Raw genomic sequence first — 22222 nt, forward strand, 5'->3', positions numbered from 1 at the left:
GGTGTTACGATCAATTTAAACGATATTTTATTCAGGCGGGCCGATCGCTAGTTTTCAATTTGCCGGCTCGTATATATTTCGCGAAGGCTACCCGTGGAAGGAACGTAGGAAGGAGGGCTTCCCACCCTGGAGATGCAATTTCTCGGGGTGGCCCGTCCGTCTGGACCCTCACTCTCTTTCCCTCCGTCTCCCTTTCTCCCTTCGTCCTCACACGAGTCTTGATGAAAAAATAATAATCCTGGGGGAACGGTCAGTTATGGCGAATGAAATCATCCCGTTTCGCCGTCCTAAGTTTCCGCTCCTTGTCTTTGACTAATTTTTATTTTGCCCCCGTTTCGCGCAACACTTCGCAGCCAATCTCCCGCTTCGAGCGGCCGATGATGGAAAAGTATATTCAGTTAAGTGAATTATTAAACCGGTTCGTTATACGCCTTTAAACGCTTCGGGCGCGTAACGTGCGTTTCTAATTTCCGTAATTACCTGCAATTTGATACCGCGTCGTCCAGCAACTCGAAAATTGCACCGATACCACGCTGATGAAACATTTAATCGAAATTCTCGACTGACCGTATCGGCTACCTGATTTTAAGATCGCCAAGCTTTTACGCAACAACATTAAAATTATCATTAAATCGTATCATATCGTACGTAACATCTGATTTTCCATTGTTCTTCCTTAGAACGTTAACATTGTAATATAATTCACGGATCTTTACTTTTTGTTACGATATTCAAATAAAACAGAATACTTTATATAAAATTTGGACATGACGGACAAAATTAAATTTGCCATTTTGCTACGCTTTCGTCCTGACTTCGGCCCTTCTCGTAATCGCGAACAAGAAGAACCACAAGCGGAAAGGTGCTCAAACCAAATCCGAATATGTGCTATCCGCGATCAAAATACTGCGTTAAAAATCCGTACGTTATTTCTTTTGCGTAATCTAAGAGTTTGTTTAAAATTAAAAAATATAATTCGAAATTAATTTCTCTGACGTAAACGTGTATCAAAATTAATCGTAAAAAAACAAAGCTAAAGATGTAAAAAAAACATTGCGCAAAATCCACGATAATTAGGAACCCAAAAATTTATTAAATACATCCGCTTGTCAGAAAAAAAAAAAATTAAATTTGGAGTAACGATGCAGCATTATTATTTCCGGAAATATCAAGTCGCAACGAACCGCGGAATTGAAAGGGGCGAGAAAACGTTTTCTTGAGTAGGTTGGGCACCGCTTGGGGGAGTATGTGTGTCGGGGGTGGTTATTTTAATTACTGTCCGGCGGCTTTAAATTAAAGAGCTGGGTTATTCCGGCGCGGACCGGCGGCAGTAGAAGCCCCTCTTCTCTTACCCTTCTGCTTCGGTAACCGGTAAGCACATACCCGTCCCGTCCACCCCCCCGCGCGCTCACGCTTCGCAACTCGGTCTCTTCCTCTTTCGCCTCCCCTAGGTTGCATGGACCGACATTACAGCCGCCATTCTTTACACCCGGCCAAGTGGCGAGGTTATGTTTGACGCTAACCGGGTAACCGCGCTAAATTGTCTAAACTGCGCCAGATTAAGCGAGCCTCCAACACCGCCACCCGCGCCCCGGACCTTTCCAGAAATTAACCGACCCTCGCCTTACCACGGTCAGTCAAGTCGGGAAGAATTCCAGGAATTGTTTCATTTAGTTGCATCCCGGATGCTAGATCGGTTTCGGGGACGTTAAACGGCGGATTTAAACATTACCGAGCGCGCGAAGAATTAATTGCGCGGTATTAACTATCGCGAATGAATTAACGAAAGCTCCCTCGTCTTCGAGCGACGCGTCGTAATATTTTTAATAAAGTTTTTCATTTCATTAATAAGCGACAATACGCTCTTGAGCTTTGATATCGAATGGAGATTGTCAAAGAAGTTCCGACGCGAACGCGAGTGGAGGGAAGCTGCCGAGCGACGCGGGAAAAGGACCAGAGAGGGACAGAAGATGTTGGTAATCCGCGTGTTGAAGCGCTCCTTCGAGCGGAGATAACGGGAACATACATAATGCAGTGTTTCTTCTACGAGTCTACGACCAATCGCTAGGCGTCTTAAATGAAAATGGGCCAATGGGTTCTCGCGCGAGCGGCTTTTCCCCGCGAGCCTTATTACAATACATTAGAATATCGTCAGACTTCCTCGCGCAGGCAGACTCCGACGAGAGACTCGCGGTAACTACCGCACTATGTCACTTCGAATACAAATGTCCAATTTGAGCCAATCGATGACGCTGACCGCTGATATCGCGTTAACAATTCGCGCGGCGCTGCTCCCGAGATTAAATACGCGATCGAAAGATTTTTAATGGCAATTTTCAACGTCGTTATATCGTAGAATGCAAATCGACAGATCCGATTACACGACACACGGAGGCGGTAAAAAATGTTTTGATACGTGCCGCATTATATCTCGGGAGATCTGTTTACGACGCCAGTCAGAAATCGCAAGGGGAATTTCTTTGATTCGAGTATGTCGCGACTGGACTCGGAGCCGGCGGGAGAAGGGCACTCGATGTTTAATACATAGGATAGAGTCGATATTGCAACACACGGAGAACGGAGGGTATCTAGATAGCTGACAGGGTGCGAAGTCGCGGCGGCCTCCTAGCGGGACGCGGCACTCAACCAGGGAAGTGTTGTCGGGCTTTTCAGGAGCTTTCAAGTGCTTTTGCAGTTGCCTCGAGTGCCATAAGAGGCTTTTAGAAACGGAGGAGGAAACGGGCTTTTTAATAGGGCCAAGAAGAAACCCTCTCCCACCCGCGCGTCTCCGCCACTTTCTTGGTGGCCGTCTACGATCCTTTTTTTTTTTCTTTCCGATCTTGTCTCCGAGCCTGCTCTACGCGCTTCTTCTTTAAACATCGTCCGACAATGATTTTCATGCTTAATCCTGAGAAAGCTCTTTCCGATACACAAAATTAAAATTTTGCAAACTATTACGTGCGAATGAAATATAATTATCGAATCGCAAAGCGCCTGATTATTACGATCAAAATACGTGACGCGGGAGGAAGAAAGGCGCCGGGGCTTCGAAGAACACGCACCGCAAGAATAAAACAAATAAAATAAGGGACAAAGAGGGAAAGGAAAGAAGAGATTCAGGATATAAACACGTACACGAACGCCAATTTAATTCCTTCCCGACGATTCCGCTCAGCTCACTATCCAATTACACATAAAGCACTAATCACGCAATTAATCTCAATCTATTTAATAACACCTTCATTACCAGGCACTATAAGTATCGGCCCAAGAAGAGAATCTTTTGCCCCTCGTGTCCTCCTCCCTCCCCCTTCGCGGCCCAACAATCTCACTCGCTCTGAGATCACCCTTCTATCTCTCTCTCTTTCTCTTTTCTACTTTCGATCCTTCTCGCAAATCGTCGACACGCCCCTACTATTCGCATTCCTGCAGAATGCGAATCGCTCGTGTGGATGTTCGCTGCGAATGCATCGCGGATTCGAATTAATTGAAACGACCGAGAAGACCGTCAATCGAAAATCACGAATAGAAAAAAAAATTAAAATTTGCAAATCACGGATAAGTATACAAGTTTTAATTTATTATCAAATTGTAAAAGAAAAAAAAAAGAAAGAAAAAAAGAAAATTAAGAAACGATTTACTTTAACAGAAAATCGGCTTTCTACTCGTCTTCGTTCCACTCTTGCGTATTCTCCGCACGTATCGCCGACTGTTCTCCGTATCTAAGGGCGGAAATTCTCTTTTAATTTTTCCCCAAAATTCGCATAAAGTTCGCTCGGCCAAGCAGAGTATTATGCCGAAGGCAGATCCAGCTCGCGCACGTCCGGCGGCAACATTTCAAACTCGCATTTGCCCGGCTTGAGCCCTAACTTTATCCCAGGGATTTCGAAGCCTCGCGATGCGACAGCGTGTACCGGTAAAACGACATTCCGATGGCCACTGCCGGCCGGAAAGGAAAACTTTTGCGCTGGCTCGACTTCCGCGTCGCGCGCCGCTTCTATCCGCTCCGCGTGCGCTTCTCTTTCCAACATTTATATATTCCTACGTATGCTTCGGACAGGCGAAGACCAACAGGCTGCAAAATTCGATACGCCCGAAATAATAATACGCTTAGAGAAAAGTAATATATATATGTGGGTATTCGATTTAAGGCTTCGGTGAAACACGGGAACTAGCTTGCAGGTCGATTTGCAGAAGAGCTTCGGCGAGGGGATTCGCGATTTTCCCTCGATCGGGATCGAGCATCGAGCGGAAGCATGAAGTACGACGAAATTGGCGAAGAATTAATTTCTTTTTCAATAACAGTTTCGTGCCTCGCTGCGCACCGACGGTTTGGGACCATGAACAAGACTCTCAGGCTACATTCTTTGCGGCTTGCGATCATCCGCCGGAAGTGGCTAGGGAGGTGGATGCATCAGCGCATCAAAACGAGAGAGAGAGAGAGAAAGAGAGAGAGAGAGAGAGAGAGAGAGAGAGAGAGAGAGAGAGAGGAGAAACAAAGAATGATTTACCTGAACCAAGCAGGCAGCATCAAAGTTTAATATTACAGATGCAGACACGATGTGCATATAAAATATATGTATATAAAAGATAAAAAAAAAAAAAAGATTGTCTTTATATCCGTAATTCAATGAGCTAATTATTCTAAGTTTTCATTATTACCACACCGTCATTTAACGTTATTGCGTTTTTTAATTTTTGTGGGAAATTTTTTTTTTTTACGGGCTAATCTAATCATTACATAATGTCCGCCGAAATTATATTATATCGAATTAATGATATACGAACGCTAAGATTAATTATGTTATTATGCGACTATGTGCTATTACGCGGCTACCAAATGATATAATAACAACCGTCCCTTCCCATCAACATCCCCGAGAGGTACTTAAAACAACTGTAACTCAAACCGACGTGAGACTGGCTCGGATAATTTAAACATAGAATTATTAATGGAAATTATGCGGATATCCACTATAATCATTGCATCACGACATCTTAATTTTCTTTGCGCGTATTGCTTAATAATAATAATAATATATATTTATATATATTTAAGCTTAAAAGAAATATAACGAAGCAAACATCTAAAGAGGAAGTAGAACATAAGGCAAAAGAAAGGAAAGAAAGTAGCGCGTAAAAAAAAAAAATAAATGGGGGGGAAAATAGTTGCGTGGAGGGTGAGAGGGAGAGAAAGATCGCAACGGTAGAATGGGGCAACATATCAGAACGTCTATCTATCGCTACCTTTTACGCTAATTGATAAATCGTGTTACGTTAATGAATGGCTGGCGTAGCGGCCCCGTAGCGGTAGGAGAAAGGGGGCTCAATATAATCGCGAAGGTAGAACTGTGCTCGTAAGGATAACGAGGAAATTGGAAATCTTACGGTCGTACCGAGATCTTGAAAGATCCTTTCGCGAGGTTTCAAGATATTTTCTTTTATTCAAAAACGTACGATTCTATACTAAAAATATATATCAAGTTTCGTCACTCCAATCTGGTGCAACCTGTGTGCATTTATTGCAAAACACAATTCTGCGTTTTAAACGTGATTTTAATAAATCCCGAATTATAGTGAAACGATGTGGAGTTTTGCGGAAATAAAAATATCACACGAATCGACTGTAGAGAGAGAAAGAAAGAGAGAGATAAAAAAAAAAGGAAAAAAAAAAAAAAAGAGTTGAGATGATTTATCAATTCGATTAAAGCTTATAAGGAGCATACCGTCCGTTTAATCTTGAACGCGCGAGCGCACATTTTTATATATTGCACCTTATCACGCGAGGCTGACTGTTGTTCACGCGTCGCGGAATTACATCCTATTACGGGATTTACACTCGCGAAACGGTTTCCTCGAGTGCGCAAATCGGATCGCACACGCCGATCAGCCTCACCGCGGCGACTCGCGCATACGATCGTAAAATCAGAAATCTGCCCACTGGTTTATTACCACGCCGTGATGACGACTGACGCATAAAGCGGCACATTAGCCTAATTGGTCCAATAAGCCGGAAGATAATAATCCTACTTATAATCTTAATGGTCGCGCAACCCGGAGCGCCCCGCGCTCCCGAAATCGCGTCAGTCGTTAAACCTCGCGGCAATTATTTTCCCGTTATTACAATAATAATATAAAGAAATTCAGGCGTCACTTTAGCATCGATAAATCGTACCACCAAAGAGTTCTATCGGCGATCAAGATTGAAGAACTACCGCGGCGAATAAAATCATTCAGAAAAAATATTAAATGTTTTCTGCTGTAAAGAAAAAGCAGATTATCACATGCGAACGGATGAAACGAGCGGAGAAGCGAGCGGTCTGCGAACGTGGGCACGCCAAATCCATTCGTCAACCGGCATACCATCGCACGTCTGTACGCAGCAGGGGAGAGTTAACGCGCAGCAAGGGCGCTGGCCCCTGAACCTGAAGGGATTCCTCACCGCGAACACCCTCGATTAGAACTTCCATTGGCCGCGATGATCGATTCGGCTATTCGTCGCGTTATCATTCGCGCAGCGAAATAAACTCGGGGCGATCGATCCGCGATCGAGCTGGACGGGAACGAAGATCTTCGCGTTTACGAGCAGGGAGATAGTCGCGCGCGCTCTCTGATTTCTTTATCGCGCTATCGGGCATCGCGATCGAATGGGGATTTTTAGCTTTCCCGGTGAGTTACGCGCGTCTTTTTTTTCCTTTCCTTCTCTCTTTCTTCCTTCCGATCGCATTCCCCGGGATCAGATTGCAGACCGCTCGCTGAGATCACCCGGAGCGCTTGTTCCCCGAACTTAGGGTTAGTTTGTCCTTAACTTTGGCGAGGGGGTGCTACCGCGTTGTATAAGCCTTTTGACTTTATCTCGGTTTTTATACGCGCCGTGACGGATCGAGAGATGTCGAAGCCTAACTCTTTATCTTCCGCCGAGGTGAGATTTGTTCGTTCAAAACTATTGCTTGAGCAGCAATCGGGACGCCGCGAGTTAAAAAACTAATTTATATACAAGTCGCAAGCGTTTCGCGATTAAAAAAAAATTTTTTAATAAATAAAAAAAATCTCACGTCTATTTTAACTACGTTTTTAATTTTTTTTTCCCACCCAGAATTAAAAAAAATTTATTTTTTAATATTTAAAGAGACATATATTACGCAATGAAATAACCAACAAATAAGTCATAAATTAAAATATCATTTAAATAAATTTTGTCTCTTACCTTTGCTTCGCCGTGTATCTCGTCCCGGTACGCCGCCGTGAATTTCCTAGACCCTTCGCGGTTCTCGTCCGGATGCTGCAGATCTCCGAGGCTGCTTCCGTGCTCCAGGTGCCTCGCTGACACTCCTTGATCCCAAAGAAATTGCGATTGTTCATTAATGCACTCACGTGATTTTACATGACGCTCCCAGATATGATCAACGCGATTGAAAGCAACGATCTGTTCGGCACTCCCGGATGCTCGCATTCGCGACGCACTTGCGAGCAGTAAAATCTTCGGACTTTCATTCCGCAGCATCGGCTCAGTCCACCTTGCAGGTGCACGAAGTGCAGACTTGATGAAATCGTCGAATGCCAATGCGATGCATCGTGTCTCGCAGCAGAGTATCTCCATTGTACATATGCTAATGTCCACGCATACACACTTCGTGCCGAAATAAATTAATCAAGTCCGTTAATCGACGCTTGCTGGCTGCTCGTAAAAGCGGCTCTTCCGTTTGCTCCATCGTCCATCCGCTTGCGCTGCACTTCTGATCAATTAAAAGAATCGAACGCGATGAATCCTCCGCGAATGCGACTTAATCGCGAGCCGCGGATACATGAGTTTCGTGCGTCTTGCTAATCGTCCCGCATCCTCTTCATGGCGGTGATTTATCCGCGTCGCATTATCGCGCCGAAGCGCGTGAACGTGATCGAGATCGATACGGTGGTAATAGACGCACCTGCTAAGAGCCGACGAGCTACTTCGGTCGAGGAAACTGAGCATCATCGACGAGACGTGACACGCGTGCTAATTAGCGGATCAAGCGATCGTCCGTTCCTCACACGACACTGTCGACGGTTACTTACACGCAACGCATTACTGCAATGAAATGGTGGGAACATGGCGTGATGTATAGCCAGCCAATTACGTGGCGCCATCCGAGCGAATAAGAAATCAGAGCGCGACGCGACGCGACGCGACGCGACGAGACGTTCGCAAAGATGGCGATGCGATAAAGATCGTCGCGATCTATGCATCTAACCCGGCGTACCTCCGTGCGCCCCGATTCGTCGCGCAGCCCCGAACGTAGAACTATTCATGCCTGGAATCGCGCGAACAGCGACGTCGATTGTCTTCACTTAGTTCACGTACCTTGTCCGATATCGTCGTGACGAAGCCGGGGGTGGGCTTTTTTACGTCCCGCGATCACTTGCACTCGCGATGTATCACCGAAGAAACGCAGAATGTACTTGCGGCGAGTCGTCACGACTTCGGCTCGACGACGAGTAGCGCGATGGAAGGTCGTCGATCACGATCGATGGATACGCCGCTCGTCCGCTCGATGCTTGCTTCCCCGATGCGTTGCAACGACGACACGACCCCACACGACGCGTGTGATATTGCACCGATCGACTGTCCACGAAAATGTCCACGGAATTGTTCACGAAACTCCACCGCGTCGGTGTCCCCGACGCCGCGACGCGAAGACTTACTTTTGTTACTACTCAGTGGGGCCTCCACTGCCAAACTGCGGCGTCCACGGTAAGCCTCGAACCGCGAGAGACCTCGAGCCGCGTTGCCACATTCCGCGGTATTAGGCCCGCGTAAAATCACATCGCACCGCCTTCTTTCGGATTAAAAGTGCACTTACATGCAACGTCGTCCTAGACACGAGCTCCTCTATCGTGCATCGCATAGACAATACTCAGAGGTCATTTTCCGAACGACCAATCAGGCGCCGAGACGTCACAATATGGCGGCGATGACGTCACTTTGCTTCGTCTCGTCTCGTTGCAGCTAGTTGCTCAGCAGTTGCATTCCGGACGTGTCATATTACAGTACTCTCAGTCGAGGACGTCTTCACTCAGTTCACGTACCTTGGCCGATATCACCTTGACGAAGCTGGGGGTGGGCTTTTCTACGTCCCGCGATCACTTGCACTCGCGATGTATTACCGAACAAACACAGAATGTACTTGCGGCGAGTCGTCACGATTTCGGCTCGACGACGAGTAGCGCGATGGAAGGTCGTCGATCGCGATCGATGGATACGCCGCACATCCGCTCGATGCTTGCTTCCCTGACGCGTCGCGACGACAACACGACGTCACACGACGCGTGTGATATTGCACCGATCGACTGTCCACGAAAATGCCCACGAAAGTGCCCACGGAAATACTCACGAAACTCCACCTTGTCAGTGTCCTCGACGCCGCGACGCGAAAACTTACTTCCATTACTACTCAGCGGGGCCTCCACCGCCAAACTGCGGCGTCCACAGTAAGCCTTGAACCGCGAGAAACCTCGAGCCGTGTTGCCACATTCCGCGATATCAGGCCCGCGTGAAATCACATCGCACCGCCTTCTTTCGGGTTAAAAGCGCACTTGCATGCAACGTCGTCCTAGACACGAGCTCCTCTATCATGCATCGCATAAACAATGCTGAGGTCATTTTCCGAACGACCAATCAGGCGCCGAGACGTCACAATATGGCGGCGATCACGTCACTTTGCTTCGTCTCGTCTAGTTGCAGCTAGTTGCTCGGCAGTTGCATTCCGGACGTGTCGCGAATCGGTACTCTTGGTCGAGGTCGTCTCGATTGCGGGCTTTCGGAGACGTTTGCTGCTGACACATATCTACCGGCGAACGCGTTGCGTGAGACAAACGTTGTGGGCATACAGTCGCTCCTCCGCGATGCGCAGGTCTCTGCTTTCGTTCGTGAATACGTCGCGCTTCTCGATGGTAGTCGGAACGCTCGGCCGACATCTTATTACGACGCCATTATCTCCCGCGTTCGTTCCGTGCGACCTTGTCCTGCGAACACTTGCTCGTCGTCACATTCGACCGTGCGTTAAGTAGCATCAGCTGAACCAGTGAGAGCATCCAGCCAGCGATGGCCATCGTAACCTGCTGACCAAGAGGAACATTTACGTCGGTCGCGACGCACGAATTGTCGTTGGCATTATTGTTCGCCATGTTCGTCACCCTCGTTCCCTTTCTCGTCGGTCGCGGCCAGTCGAACAAATCGCGAGAGTGTCGCCATTAACTTTCTCATTCGGATATTTCAAGGACAGTGGGGGACAATCCGACGTTTGTGTGGACGGGCGTTTTATATTTGAAGACATTGTAAGTGTGAACATTTATCGCGAGAGCACGGAGACATTTTAATATTTCTTTGGAACTTTTTGCTGATCAAAGGACGTCATATACCGGCCGGAAAGGTTGAACTAATTAATGTGCGTGCCGCGAGAGCATTGTACGCGTGAAATACTTTCGACGAAGACTCGAGAGAACGTCAACGGATTCCGGATTATTCGTCGCGAGTGCGCGAGCGGGTTAATATTTCTCCAAAATTTCTCGTTGACCAGGAAGCGTCATTTACTATTCAGGAAGGCTGGATTAATTAACGTGTTGCGAGTGCAATGTGTGTGTGTGAAATTCGTCCGACAAAACATCCAAAGGGCATCAACGGGATTCTGGAGGATTCTGGAGGCTTCTGGACACCGGACGGACATCCGGATGGATCATCGCGTGCCTGCCATCGACACTTAGTAGCCTACAACTCTGAGAGGTAAGTGAGTAAAGTAAAATTAAACAATTAACACTATACAGTGTCTCATAATTACGGGAGGGCTTAACATTTTTTTTTTTTTCTTGACAACGACTTCACGTCGACATGAGATATCGCTGTAGTCCTTGTTATCGCGACGATTCCTAATCAGATTCTTCTCCCCCCTCGTCACCCCAATCGTTAAATCGCAAAAAATATCCTTCGGTATCACTTCGAGCTTTTAATTTGTACAATAAGATATAAGTCGCTTTGCGGAGGTACTCGCGAATCAAACCCGAGATCAGCGGGGCCCGGCGGCCTTGAATGCCCACGGGCTGCATGTAGGACAGACAGACAGAGAGACAGACGTACGGGTAGAGGAGACCGGACCGCTAACAGAGAGGCTGTATGGCGTCTCTGATTGCCCATTGTCCGACTAATAAGATATTCTATCATCTCTCGTCGTGCCGACGGTGTCCGACCGTTTCGTGAGAGAGCGAGCGCGAACATCCAATGGTTGTCGAGGCTCATCGGGGCCCGGCCAATGTCTCGCGTTCCATCTCGCTTGAGCACCCTTTTCCTCCATCCCCCCCCGGACCCCCCTCCCTTTTGTCGGGCAAATGAGCCCGGCGTAAGTCAACCGATAAATAATATCCGACTTCGCGACCAGCTGCGAGCCTTAATGCGGGCTCATGTAAAAGTGTAATAGAGACTTAATTGAACTCGCCCGGGACATCTCCGTCTTGGATCTTTCCGCGTGGGTAGGGATCTAGATTTTCGCATTCGGGCGCGTTCCGGAACGCGGCGCTTTTCCGAAATTAAATTACGAAATAAAATCGGGATGTATCGTCTCGATAACGAGATCGCGTCTTCCGTTAGTTCGCCCCGGCCGATTTCTGGAATTACCGAATACGCTCGCGGTAGCTCTCGTTGCGCGATAATTTATCGAGCGTCTAAGCGCGACGTTGAATGCGGCATTGTGACAGATGGTTTCTCCTTCGAGTTCTTATTCCGCGTATATTCAAGTGGGAATGACTAACGACGACGATGATCTCTCGTTCTTTCAACGCTTCCTCCCGGCTCCGGACTGGCGATCGGATTCTCCTCCGTGACCATTTCCAAGTTATTCGGTCTATTTTACTTACGCCCACCGATAAGGGTCGGTCAGCGCGAGATAAATGCAAATTTCTCTGGCAACCGTCTCCCCGCGTGTCCTAATCGTGTCCGAGATCGACCGATGCTTTTCAGACAAACTCATTTCTCAGCGTTTCTTACGTAGACCGGGCATCGATCTAATCTATTATCCTGTATTTCCGGCGAGTATCAAAAAATGAACGCGCGCTTCGGTTCGGGTTTGGCGTTTTCGCTCGGGGACGCGCTATCGCGAATCTCTCTTTCTCGCCGGGGATCTCTTCTCGTGGATTCCCGCAGCGATCTTTGCGCAACGTACTGCCCGGGGTCGACTCCCCATCGAAGTCGGCGTCTCGATTTGTCACATTAACAAAGTGAACCCGTCCCTGAATCGAAAGCCATTTCCTCCCGCGCTCGTTCGCTTAGCGGTAGGAAGAGTTGCCACGCTTATCCGAGGAAAAACTCACTCGAGCTGCGGATTCGGGGCGTAAAGGCGGTGGAGAAAGAAAGGACCGAATCGACGAAACGTCGAATTGAGTACCGCCCTAATCGTGTCGAGATCTCGTCCTATGGTGTGACGCGCGCGCGAGTATATGGCGTACTTAGCGGAAAGCGGAATAGAGAGGGCGAGAGGGAGAAAGAGCGAGGCCGATCGAGGGACGTTCGGAGTGAATGAGAATCATGATGGTGGCGGGCAAAGGGTAGGATGCCGAGGAGCGGGGAGGATTGCTGACGGTGGTCGAGAGAGTCGATCGAGCGTGGGTTGCGGGGCAGGCTAATGCGAATATGCTGTCGTCCAGATAGAAAGAGATACCCGATAGCGAATCTGTGTCCGACACGGATGTCGAATTAGCTTGGATTTAGGTTGCCCGGGGAACTGACAAATAGTTATTGCTTGATTAGGTGCCGGTACTAGAGGCAGCTGCTCTACCGGCGCGGGACGCCGGGCCCTTTTCTAGCTTCGTCGACGAGCGATTTTTGTCGGACCTCGGAAAGAGGGTGGCTTTATCTTCGGCTCTTTATCGCCCACTAAATCCCTCGTAGAACCGTTTCGCGGCGAGTGTCACTTCTCGAGATCGATTGTGACGATAATTGGCTGATTACTTGGCCGTTTACGCTCTCGATCGCGATATTTCCTTACGGGATACGGACACCAACGAATATATATCGCCTTAGATCGCCAATAGGAATAATTCTCGAAGCAAAACATTTTTTTTCTATCGCACGTTGATGTAATTCGAAAACAGAATGGTCCTTTCGCTCGTGTAATTATTTCTAGCAGAGAAAAAAAAAGAAACTTTAAAACGAAAACCAAGGTTCAATATGCACCGTCTAATTTATATGTTAATGATGCAGCTGGTCAGATGATACGGGATTTGATAACTAATTCTAGAGTTTTCATATTATTAGTTTCAAGATCGATCAGACACACGTGATAGAAATCGATGGTTATCGCGAAGTATCCTCTCCGCAATTAAATTTATTTTTAAGCGAAAAAAATACGAAAATAGAGGAATAAAAATTTCTATTTAAAAAAAGAAGTTTTAGTTTTTGTAAAAAAAAAGTTTCTTGAAGGTAAAATAATTTTCGTCGATTAAAAATCGCTTGAATATTTTATATAGCGTTGTCTTTTCCACTTCGAAGAATATCGCTCTTCCTAATTCGCGCTACAATTTATAATTTTATTTGCGCCGTTATAATGTTGATGGTAAATGTGTGTTAATGCGACGGGCCATCGAAATTAGAATGGTAATGGACAGTAACGTCGAGCCTAGAACTCCCCCCGATTGAATAGGATTATAAATTTAAATCACGAGTCATATAGAAATTAATTTCGAATTACATTTGAAATATTGTCCCGCCGACTAAATCAATTTGTAATTACTTGCGATGCTTGCTTTTGGCATTAATTAGCGGACTTATTATCCATCAACGGCGTCGATAAATAATAACAATTGGCTAATTTTTTTAAATATTTTTTTATCGCGAATTTGTCGTCCGAGGGCAAAAGTGGGGGGAGGTTTCGCGAGGATTTTTCCGCGCGATTTTTTTTAGCAGAACTGTACGAGGGGCGCGACGTGCTAATTAAAGACGCTACTATAATTTGCGAAAACTAAGATGCCTCCTTCGCGACAGCTAGACCTCAATTTTCCCGACATCGAATACAGAGCTATTTCACCGGTACTCTTTAATAAGGACTTTTGCTTTACGAGATTTTATACGGTACACGACGAGCTCATTATCTTAATTAAATCTACTACAGGAATTACAACTCCGAGTAAGAACTAAAATTACTTTAAAATTCATATACACGCTGCGCGGATGAGCTTTTACAGACTGTGCTTTAAAAAATTTATCGGTGTATGAGAATGACAATGAATCAGGGCGGAAGCAGTTTTCAATATTCAGCGAATACCGCGACGTATAAAATACAGCGACTCTTATCATTACGATATAATTTAATAAAGGTAGTAATACATCGTGTATTGTGTTGCACGCCGTTATGTATATCGCTTTCCGCTCGTGTGCTTCCGCGGATTCTTTTCGCGTATTGATTTCGCGTCGTTCCTACTTTGTTATTGACAAATTATGAGCGAGATCGCCGTAAGTCGCATTTATTATCACGAGCTCAATTTTTCATGACCGTGCCAATCGATACAACGGTTCTTCGCAGGACCACAAAACGTGGTTGCACACGTACGGTCCATTCCTCACGTACGCCACTGTTTCGGAAAGGCTTGTAATAGGCCGAGCGCGGCGCGGCCCCGTTGATTTTCGATCGCGGTGAACGTGAATTTTCATCGATCACTGGCCGAGAGGTCCGCTTCCAGCTGCCTGGCCGTCGTGAAAAATTAACCGACAATCGAAAACGGTTAAGCGCATATATAGCGAGAGCGTAGATAAACCACTTTGAAAGGGGCAAGTCAAGAACGATAATTGTCCCGCGGACGAAATCACGGTGTAGTTCGGCGACTATAAATGACGAAATAAATTGCGCGGCGCCCGGCATGCCGCGCTGTAAATTTTTCATGGACGATATTTCCCGCTGCGGCCATCGCGGCCCCATACATAAACCGGACAGAATCGGTCTTTAAAGCTTAACCCGAAATAAATCTCGCGAACATAAGTGCTCCTATTCCACGGTCTGTTCTTCTGTTTCTATATTATTCGGGGCGAGCGCTTTACTTTCTTTCCAAGACGAGAAGGAGGCGGATACGTTATGCTTATGCGGAATCGCCCGGCACTTTATACGTTGTATCGCGCTGGATCTATCAGAGCCAACGATGCTTGCGGTCATCGGAAGCCACAATTGTGGTCGTCATCTGCGATTTCCGGAAATATGTAACCATCGCGATTCGGCTGATTCTCTCTTATCGTATAGATTCGGCGATACGTCATTCCGAGAACGCATTATTATTCCCGAGATATTTGACTTCGATAAATCGTAATTTCTGGGCGAATGCGATCGCGGGAAACGGTGAGGAGGCGAAACTGCCGGCGAAACTACGATTTACGGTCTCTCATTCGTTCCGTTCGTCAATTAAGGTCTCCTCGGCACGTGATCTTTAAAACCGCGTGATAAATAATAATTTGCCAGTGACCTGAGGAACCAGTTAAGTGCAGCTGGTGACCAATGACGATCGGAATTTACGTTAGCCTTATTTATGTCGTCGATTTGATCGCAAGTTGCGATTCCGCCGCGTGATCGGCCCAGCTGCATTGTTGTACCCGACGAAAAACTTGTTAGGCGATCTCGTTTTCCTTCGCGCTTGCCGCCTCGCGCGAGAAAGTGGCGAATAACATCCGGATAAATATCCCGCGATTTTTCAGACGGCAAATAAACTTGTTTTAAAAACGACAGGGGGACTTGATTTCATAAATTAATCGCTCGTTAGGTCTCAAATTGCATTTCGCCAAGCTATGCGGCACACGAAAGGTACGCGGAAATAACTAGATTACACGTCTGAGTTTCTATCGTAAATATCTGCGAATATAATCATAACGCGCTCGCATCGGCGATACATCGCTGTAGCAGCATCCTGGTCCTATAGTAACGCCAGTTATCTCGACTCGCGGATCAATCGCGCAAACCTCGGTTTTGCGAAACAATAACGTAGTTTCGCTGTATATACAAGCAGCCGTGTTCGCATTCATCGGCCGGCGCGTGTTCGCCACCGCGATGCCGCGCAAAAGTTTGCGTTTTATTACGCGTATCTCGTCGTGCGTTCACGCTATAACTTTTTCACGTGTCCGGGCTATGCAGCCCTGACTCTCTAAAGAAATCAGGAAGAATGGTAGTTTCGAGATAAACGTTGCAGAAAACGCGATTAACTAATATATAGAGCTTATCTCTTGTAGCTTTTTTGCGCGAGACAAAGATTTAGAGTATTTTAAAATACCTACAAACACATTGCTACGGTGCGTGCCTTTATTCGGTGAATTTTAAGCTCCATTGTTTCTGCGATAATGATATTCGAGTTTAATCATCTTCCGTTTGATCTACTTTTTAATTAACTGAACACTCCGCTTTGTCATTATTGCGACTAGGTCACTAACAACAAGACATCAAGTCTTGCCTTAGTATGTGTGAAAAATTCGTCTTTCTTTTTTTTTTCTTTTTTTTCTTTTTGTGAGGGCGGGTATATTTAACCGAGATTGTTCGTCTGAGAGAGAAGCTAGTTCCGCAGCTGATCTAGCGTCGAAGAACGCGAGCGGATGGCGCCGCGTCATTGTCATCGTGCGCGATCGGCTCGTGCGTTTTTGTTTTCTCGCCGAGTCTTTTCTCTCTTGCCGGGCGGACTGAGCTCTCCGGCGCTCGTTTGCGGCGCGCGATTACGAGGGCCGAAACGCGTTTTTTGGATCTATCGAGCTATAACTGCGATTCGCGGTCGTTTTGTGCTTCACGCACACGTCGAACCCTGCTTCGTTCCGCCCTGCCGCCGCGGCGGCGGTGTCTCTTTATCACTGCCGACGCTCGCGAACGACGTTACGAGGGTGATACAACGGGCAACGCCTGGCGATACCTGGTCCTGTCGCGTCGCGTCGCGTCGACTCTTTGTTCCATTCGTGTACGGCCATTGTGCCGCTTCCCGTTCGCCAGACTATCGCGATAAACAGCCGGAAAAGCCGCGATGAATGACACCGCGCAACCTTCGTTACGAGCATGCAGCGACTTTCGCATTCTGGAGTCTGGATTTTCGCCCGTTGCGCTTTTATCCGATTCTCGTTTACGCGCCGTCGATCGTCGTTGGTTCCGCGTAACCGTGCAATACGTTTCGGGATCTATGCAGCGGGCTGCGCCGCGGCTGACCGTGTGCGAAACTTCGCGGCGCGTTTCTCTAACAAATCTCGGGCAATTTTTCTATCTGCTTTAGATTACATTATTTAACGCGAAAATCCAACGGTCGCAGCCTCGACAGAGTTTCGAAACGCGGATTATCACGCGGGTAGACACCGCGAATAAAACAGGAATGTTATATGAATATGCCAAGTGTTTCTCGCGTTCCTTTGGTTAATCGACGAGAATGCGGTTGACAGCTTTAAAACACTTTTATTTGCGCGATACGAGAGTGCGGCTGACACCCTTCTGACTGTACGCTATTGTGTTATCGGCGAGAGAAAGAAAGAGTAAGAGAGAGAGAAAGAGAAGCTGAGGGTACGCAAACCCGCTAAAGCGCACTCCATCTCCGGGAGAGTTGGTCGCGCGATGTCAAAAAAAGTTTCCGTCTGTCTGTGTTTTTTTTTGTTACTTTTTAGACATCTTTTAAAAAAAAAAATCTTTTCTTTTTTTTATTGCCCTTTTTAATCGTCCTTATTACTTTGATACGCCGGCTATTTTGGATCTTCCTAAGCTTTCGGGTTAACTTTTTATCTATGCGCTACTCTCTTATCGCCGTCCGTGTCCCACGCCGGAGTTTGAGACGCCGCGCCTCAATTTCGCAGTCACCGACTCGACGGAGACTACGCGACGATTTCGTGCTTCGTGGTCGGCAGTTGATATCCCGTAGCTTTTCATGAACTGGCTGGCAAAAAAAAGACGCACGGAGACGCCGCCGGGCACGAAACGACTCCCTCTCGTTCAATCCACTTTTCGGGAAACGACGCCAGTCATATTTCTTACGCGAACGTGCCGAATGTGACGACTCTCCCGTCACGAAGTGACGTACCTGCTCGTTTCACGCGAGCGTGCAGAAAATTGGTAGACGTCATCGGAAACACCCATAAAGACGCGTATGTTCGTGCTGCTCTCGTGGAAAAATTAGTTTACCGTTGCTTCACCCCGTCGGAGTTACCGTTCTCGCCTCATTCAGTATAAATCTTTGATTCTTTTGCAAACATCATTTTTCGCCAGCTCCGTGTTTAGAGAAAAAAAAAAAGAAAAAGAAAAGAACGAACCCGCAAGTACGTAGCAAACGTGACAGTTTAACCACTTGTTATTTTTTTGCAAATGTAATATCTGACTGTTTTTCGGTAATAAGGTATTGAAACGACAGGTAATGCGTTTATTTGCAACGTTTATTTTCTGTTCGCTTATTACTATTTCTACAATTGTACGACATGTTGTGACATTTCTCGGTTTACATTTCTTCTATCGGGGAAAAAAAAAAAATTCTGATTACTAAATCGCATTAATGTGAGACTTGTCCGATTTAAAGCACATTTAACGCGGCGCGTGATTAATTCACCGTGGTGCGCATTAACGTAAATTCATTATGCGCGAGACACGGTTAATTGGTGGCATAAATCTTGCGACCCGGGTATTTAATTTAAAAAAAGAAAGGAAGAAAGCTCTGCGAACTATCAAAAGTCCACATTTTTACGAGGACTTTGGCGAAATTTGCGAGCCCCCTACTGCGCCAGTCCGCGGAGATACTTTAATTTTCGTTGTTTAATGCGCGCACAGGGGGGTTTTATTTATAATTTACATCGGGCCAATTAAAGAGCAATTAGATGGCGGTCGATTAATTTGCAGCAAAGTATGTGTCGTAAAATTGAAGCCACCGCGACGTCGTCCCTTAATGCATTAACAATTGTGTCAATTTTTCCTGCGTCTTTTTGTCAGCGGCTCGAGCGTCTTAAGAAGCGTCTTAAGGTAATTTAAAATCGTAAAAATTTAATTACACTCGGTCGTTAGGTGTATTTAATCAACTTATGTTGGGCGAGAAAAAGCGTTTTCCACACTTAACCGCGTAAATTTTTAATTCTGACATCATATAGGTGCCCGGTTGTCGCGCGGCGAGAAAAAGCACGGTTTGTTTCGCTAGATTCAGACTCGTCGCATGACAAGAGAACGGCCCTGGCCGCGAACGAGCAGCGCGGATTACAAATCGTCGCGAAGTATCCAGTTCCAACCTGTTAGGGGCGTTGAAAAATCTCGCAGGTACTCGCGCGCAGGAATTTCCTATCAATTAGGGACAGGTTTCCACGCGGCGGCGGCGGCGGCGGCGACGACGTTGATGGTGGTGGTGGTGAACTTTTTTTCCTTCCCTTCTTCCTCTCTCTTTCTCTCTTTCTTGCGTCCCACAGAATCCTGTTTCTCTCATTTATACAGTTAGCCGCTTAAACGGCTACTCGCGAATAAAGCCGGGCGAGCGATGAGGCCGTGGCTCGTCGGGACCCGCGGTAGGCTATTAAATCGAGCCAATGGAGGATCCCGCATCCTCCGCGAATTCAATTCTGAACGAAATACCGCAACGGCGGTAACGAAGTGTCCGTTTTATAACTGTTGAAGCTGTAACGCCAGCCGTAAATAATGCTACGTGGGATAATTTATTACTCTAATATTATTTCTGAAAATTAATCTCGAGTTCTTTTTTTTTTTCTTTTTATTTTAATTTTTTATTTTTATCAGGACCTTTTAGCAAGTGTCTGTTTTAGTTATTTTTAAAGATCTCGCCCTCCCGCTAGCGCCGAATGGAGAAAAATGTCCCGCGTTCTTTAGAGAACACGCTTGTAGATTTTCCTTTCCCGGCACAGTGGTCATTGTTTAAGATTCATGAAAGCATTCAAGCTCTCTTAAGAACCTTTAAAGACTAATTAATGTAGGTACTCTTCAGGACTAAAAAAGTAATCTTGTAAGATTATTCCTAAGAGCGTAAAAGCCTTTAACGAGGACTCTGACGATGTTACCGATTATTTGCCCGTCTCGATTTGTCAGCGCGTTTGGCAAAACCGCGTGAAACGTTAATAAGGTTGCGCTTGACACGTTCCTAATAGACCTAGCGCTAGACGATGGCAATTTAGCTAGATATCAGCTGCAATGTTTTTTTGTATTTTCTTCCGGGCACCTGATTTTATTCGGAAAGTAAAGAGAATGGAGCGACATTGGCCAAGAAATAAAACGCGACGGTCGCATATTCACGTTTGCCGATCGAGGACGGTGAACGCGTGAACGAAGCGGATGAAGGAGCGAAAAATAAGCAAATAAATAAAATAGATGTCTCCGAGGCGAGTCGTGAGTGTCGCTAATGAACTGGTCTTTATCATCTCGCTTGTACCGGTAGCGCTTCTCCTTCTCTCTCTCGTAGACGTTCGCCCGACCGACCGGTCTTCATTATAGTCGGTTCACTGTCGTTAATTGCGCACGCACCTACGTAAGCATGGCGCCCCGATAATCCGCTTGGAAGCTCTTCGATACCACCGGCTCGACGAATTATGAATCGTCAGAACGGCGCGAAGACCCGGCTCGAACTTCCGGAACGTTGCGATCGAAAAAATTCCGCGGGTATTTAACCTAAATGCAATTAGTTCTGCGGATGCACCACTCGCGTTATATTTGTATTGTAAAGAGAAATATACTGGAAATTATTCTGTTATTTTATCCGCGGAACGTTTAAACTGTAGACGAAAGAGAAGTTATTTATTATCAATTTATCAGACGGGGCACATGTGCTCCCGCTTTATTCCGTGCAGTGCTTCTACTAAACTTGCGATGAGATCACCGCGGTAACAACTTTCATTATAGCCCCGCTTTAGGAGCTAATTTTCCGGAATAACTTGCCGTTCTCACACTTGGCGATCTGCGAAACCGCTAATTTTCTCTATCGCGTCTTACGCCGGCTGAAGAAACGGCGCGAAAATGTGCGCGCGAAAGAGAAGGAAGCGGAGGAGATAAAACGGGAAAGATCCGAGGGCCGCGCGGCTGACCTGGGACAACAGGTTGAATTAATTGACAAAGATAGCATTTTCCGCGTCAACGTGCCTGCCTAAACGCAAATATTCGATTGCGCTCGTCAGGTTCTACAGGCAGGGAGGGCCGGGCGCGATAGGATAGCCGAGGGTATTCGAGAGGGACACGGTGGGACGCGGTGGGTGGTTTCGCTAGTGAGAGGAGGAGATGCAGGAGGTGGTGGAGAAGGCGGGGGCGGGCAAGCCGCGGTTCGGTTGATCGAACACATTTTAATCAATTCCATTAGTCCGCCCTGTAACCGTCCACACGGATATTTGTTGGCTCGCGCTCCCGAGAAACACGCTATGGGCACAATACCGAGAGAGACGGAGACCCCGGCGTACTTAGGGGACGCGCGCGCGCACGGACGTGAGAGAGCGAGAGATGAACAGAGGGACGAACGTGTGTGGGTGAACGCGTACGTGTTTCGGTGCGTATCTGCCGATGTACGCACGTGCAAGAAAGAGGGGACTGCGCTGGTGTACGTGGAGCCCGAGGTCCGGGCCGGTTCAGGAACGGCGGGGGCGTCGGTTCGCCAACGACGTCATCGTTTCGGTTTACACGCGCCAATCATCGACCGACTAATTGGTCGGTACTCCGCGACCGATTCCGCGCTCCATCGATTCCGAGTCGCCCGCCCTCGAAATCACACGCGTTTTCGCGAGAATATAGCGCGATTAATGGCGTTACCGCACGCGCGTGCACCGACGAGCACCCTCGCGAACGAACTTTCGCCGTTCAGAATATTTCAAGTAGCTATAAGTTATTGGCACGTTCCCTTACTAAAGCAAAACCCCGACAGACAAACCGTCAACAATTTGCCAAAATTCGTTCGCCAAGTCGAGCCATCGCAGTTTTTCAACTTGTGACAACGGGATCGATCGTCATGAAAATTTGAATTTCGGAAAGGGAAATGAAAAGTATCGCTGTAGATATTACGATAGATTTCATAAAATCACCGGTGAAAATTGCACTTTGCGATCCTGAAGGTTCCTCACCGATAAGCGAAATCAGCCTGTCGCGAAACGTTTCGAGGTTCCGGGTTAATTACCCATCGGGCCGGCGGACAGGAACGAGAGCGGCTCTCCTCCTCTTTCCGGCAACAATTTCAACTCATAAGGCTACAATGTATTCGTCGTTCCGAAGGTGCCAGCCGCGTCCGTGCGAGGGTTTGCCATAATTAC

At 46.9% G+C, this 22222-nt stretch overlaps 1 protein-coding gene across 2 annotated transcripts in view; it reads left to right on the forward strand.

The window, feature by feature from the left end:
• Positions 1 to 22222, forward strand: part of LOC139111298 (uncharacterized) — a 173539-nt gene that overhangs the window by 62443 nt on the left and 88874 nt on the right. The window contains exon 1 of one of the 2 annotated variants that reach the window (XM_070671477.1): positions 9347 to 10759. The exons of the other annotated variant lie outside the window; for it this stretch is intronic. The gene's annotated coding sequence lies outside the window, so the exon portion shown is untranslated. Of the gene's footprint in view, positions 1 to 9346; positions 10760 to 22222 lie in introns of those variants that run through there. 2 annotated transcript variants of the gene reach the window in all.

The sequence above is a fragment of the Cardiocondyla obscurior genome, linkage group LG23 (assembly GCF_019399895.1).
Source record: "Cardiocondyla obscurior isolate alpha-2009 linkage group LG23, Cobs3.1, whole genome shotgun sequence".
NCBI lineage: Eukaryota > Metazoa > Arthropoda > Insecta > Hymenoptera > Formicidae > Cardiocondyla > Cardiocondyla obscurior.